The sequence below is a fragment of the Tarenaya hassleriana genome, unplaced genomic scaffold (genome assembly GCF_000463585.1).
Source record: "Tarenaya hassleriana unplaced genomic scaffold, ASM46358v1 Cleome32, whole genome shotgun sequence".
Taxonomy (NCBI): Eukaryota; Viridiplantae; Streptophyta; class Magnoliopsida; order Brassicales; family Cleomaceae; genus Tarenaya; species Tarenaya hassleriana.
Genome location: NW_010966372.1, coordinates 731000 through 735186, shown reverse-complemented (window position 1 = coordinate 735186; position 4187 = coordinate 731000). Strand labels below are relative to the sequence as shown.

The following is a 4187-nucleotide window of genomic DNA, read 5'->3' as shown; positions in this document are numbered from 1 at the left end:
CACAAGAAAAAATTATTGTTTTTTTTTATTATTTTAATATTTTTATATACAAATTATATTTTTTTATTACATATTTAGTTTATTTTTGTTTAAAATTGTATTTTTTTATTACATTTTAAATATTTTAAATATTTTTTAATATTAAAATTTTATTTTTAAAAATTATATATTTGGTTCGCGGACCGCCTTGTTTGGTTCACGGGCTAAGACGATATGGGATGAGCTGACATATTTTTGACTTGCTAAAAAACGAGCAAGGCTGGACTGGACTAAAAATTTTCTAGATCGGAACGAGTCAGATTGGGCTGGGCCGATCCGGCCCATTTTACACCCCTAATGTTGTAACGTGATGATGGGTATAGTAGATGCATCGATGTAGAGACATTAGGTTGGGTTCACTGAGGTGGCTTTTGTGACGGAGGAATGAGCCTCTGAGATGCTCAGAGGTAGAGGTGTAAAATGGGTTCTGACCCGCGGGTTGGCTCGCGAACCAACCCATATTCTTCCAGCTGGGTTGAGAATAATTGAGCCCAGAAAAAAACGGGTCAAACGAGCTGGCCCATCACGGGCCGGGCTCGTGGTGAGCCACCCCGTCACGAGCCGAGCTGGCTCGCGGGCCAATTTTTTTTCCTTTTTTCAATTTTTTTTATATATTTTAAAATATTTTTATATACAAATTATATTTTTATTACATATTTAATTTATTTTATTTAAAATTTTAAATATTTTTATTATATTTCAAATATTTTAACTATTTTTTAAATATTAAAATTATTTTTAAATATTTTTTATTATTTAAATTTTATTTTTAAAATTATATATTTGGCCCGCGGGCCGGCTCGTTTGGACAAATTATATTTTTATTACATATTTAATTTATTTTATTTAAAATTTTAAATATTTTTATTATATTTCAAATATTTTAACTATTTTTTAAATATTAAAATTATTTTTAAATATTTTTTATTATTTAAATTTTATTTTTAAAATTATATATTTGGTCCGCGGGCCGACTCGTTTGGCTCGCGGGCTAAGACGATCTGGGTTGGGTTGGTATATTTTTGGCTCGTTAAAAAACGGGCTAGGCTGGACTGGGCTAAAATTTTCTTGGATCGGAACGAGCCGGGCCGGGCTGGGCCGAGCCGGCCCGTTTTACACCCCTACTCAGAGGGTTTCCTTCTTTTTGCTTGATTTCTGAGTCGGGTAGACCGGCTCAATTTGAGTTAACCGACCGGTTCACTTGATAGGCCATTTTCGTTGGATTTCAGACTTTTGCATAGTGGGAACAATAGATCGCGAGTCAGGCCGGTAATGATGTGGGCCGGGTCATAGGTCCGCTAATCTTCTTTTGGATAGATAATATAATTTAAGCCCAATGGTTTTTTTGGGTAAATAGAAAATATTAAATAAATTAGCATGAAATGATTTTTCTAATAAAGATTTTTAAAATTCAGTAAGACGCGAACAATATAGATAAATCAAAATGATATCATTTTTCTAAAATCTAAAAGCTTAATTATATTCGCATATGGTAGGTTATAATTTTGGGGAAATGCCATGATTTAGTCCAACCAAAGTGTTTTATTACATAGTACCTTACCTTGCTCATCATGTGTTGGAGTAAGTTCGGACGCCATGGATGCATTGTTGTAGGAGTGAAGCCACCAAGAGAAACCCTAGAAGGAGAGAAGAAATCATCAACCCCTACATACAGATATATATATACAAGTGTATATATATATATATTATCTTCCCATGCTCTGTTTATCTTTCTTTTATCTAATTTTCTCTGGTATCCTAAGAACGGCCATTAACGGTCTTCATCCCTTTTTTTCTGCATGAACACACATATATACAACAAGCACGAACACATACGAACAGCAAGTAGACAAAACTACACACACAACATAGAAAACCCACCACCATGTGTCGGAGACAAGTTGGCGGAGGAAGAAAAGGATCCAAGGTGGAGAGAGAGAGAGCCAAGTTATTATTATTATTTTTTTTTTTTTTTGTAAAATAGGATGAGGTCTCGGGGTGAGACGGTTAATTATAGCTTCACGAGGCGCGTCAGCTCTCCCACCACGGTCTCATCGCGTGAAGCCACGCGCCGTGCACAAAGCTTAGAAACCCGGACTTTACTTTGGGCCGATCATGATTTTCAGGGCCCATGGACCGAAACGATATTGGGCCGTAAATCCCCTAGCAACGTGGCGGCGCAACGTGAGGCGATGACGATATCACTCCTTTCCATCCGTCGGATCATCGTTGAGTCATCCACACGAGTTTGGATGCCACGTCACCGGGCCAACTCGGCAAGTGGAGCCTTTTTTGTTTTATTTTTTATTTTTTGGGTGTTTGTTGGTTCTGCCATTTAATTCAAGGGCAAGTGTAATTACTGTATCAAATTTCACCAACAGGGGTTTGTGGACCGTTTTCCGAGGATTACCGAAAACGGGTTTATAGGTTGGTCCGTGATGTAGTGGGGTCCGTGATGTAGTGGGCCAAAAATCACTGGCGCGCTCACCAAATATATATATATATATATATATATAATGCGTATAATCATAAGATCCACATAATATTTGGACAATTCATTAAAAATCTGGCCAAAGGTTCTCTCATAATATTCTGGACTGAATCTACGTGGTATATAGTTGGAAAGGAGATTCGTTTTCATAAAAAGACAAGAGTATTTCTATAAAAGAGCGTAAAACAAATATAAACATGTTTTTGGTAAACCCTAATAAATGAGGGTCCACAAACCCTCCAGGTGAAAAAGAGCCACTTGCTGTAGAAATTTGCGGAATAATTTTTTTATTGATAATCAAAACAACATATAAATAGATGAGAGTCTTACATTGAATAAGTAAAATAGACATAATGATAAATATTTCTAAATATATATTTTCCGGATTCGATAAGATCTCCAATATACGATATATCTCGTAATATTCTTCAAGATCCGGTATATCTCAACATCCCCCTTCAAGTTGGAGCGTGGAAGATCACGAAACGTCCAACTTGCTGAAAAGATGATCAAACGCATGCCTCTTGAACCACATCACCTTGCGAACTTGTGTCAATCATAACTAAAAAAAATCAAACAAACGACTGCGCTGCAACTTTGGCACTACGCACAAAAGAATCGTTTGATGATAACAAAAAAAAAGGGACGACAATCGTGGTGCAGAAAGAAGTCTCGGGAATAACTCTGATTCATCCGAGATTAAAAGGCAACTACGCGAAAGCGTTTAATGACAACAAATTTTTGGCAAGAATAAGATGATTGGCGGTTATGCGAATAATCTTTAGAAACATGTGGGATTATGAGAGAAAATAAAAAAAAAACAAAAATAAAATGACTCTCTTATTCTTAAAAAAAAAAACTCGAAATGATATTACCACTGGATCGGTATATCATCATCTTCATCTTCACTCTCATTATCGATCATCATTTTTATGAAAAGAACAACAAATTAGAAAAGAACCAGAAGCTCTGATACCATGTAGAAATTTGCGGAATAATTTTTTTTATTGATAATCAAAACAACATATAAATAGATGAGAGTCTTACATTGAATAAGTAAAATAGACATAATGATAAATATTTCTAAATATATATTTTCCGGATTCGATAAGATCTCCAATATACGATATATCTCGTAATATTCTTCAAGATCCGGTATATCTCAACACTTGCAAACTCTAGAAAACAAAAACCCTGCAAGACGGGTCACACTATATTTATTTTCCTTGTGTAAAACATGTGTGTGTATATATATATATATGTATAGCATATACATATATATATATATGAAGTGAATTAATAATGTGATTCCTCTATCTACTCTGTGGTTATACCATCTAGTGAGATTTAATTAGAAAATGGATTAGATTTTTTTTTTTTTGGAATGATATAATAGATTAGACCCTCTACCAATAATTGATAAGGCCCAAACCGAACCCAAAAAGGAGACTATATAATATAACCAAGGTCTCCTAAAATTCATACAAATAATTTTGATCCACATTATTATATATCCGTAGATATAGTGATAGACATCGCATTAAAAAAGCGTTAGTATACAAGTTAAACCTCAAATAGTGCAAAAAAAAAAAAAAAAAAAAAAAAACAGAACTCAAAACCCTTGGATGCACATATATGTTCCAAAAAATCTCTGAAA

At 34.4% G+C, this 4187-nt stretch overlaps 1 long non-coding RNA gene across 1 annotated transcript in view; it reads right to left on the bottom strand.

Moving 5' to 3' along the window:
• LOC104820911 overlaps positions 1-2004 on the bottom strand; it is a 6421-nt gene extending 4417 nt beyond the window's left edge. Inside the window, exons 1-2 of the long non-coding RNA XR_772998.1 lie at positions 1921-2004; positions 1601-1676 (exon numbers count right to left, since the gene is read on the bottom strand). This is a non-coding gene — a long non-coding RNA (uncharacterized LOC104820911). The remainder of the gene's footprint in view (positions 1-1600; positions 1677-1920) is intronic.
• Between the last annotated feature and the right edge of the window lie 2183 nt (positions 2005-4187).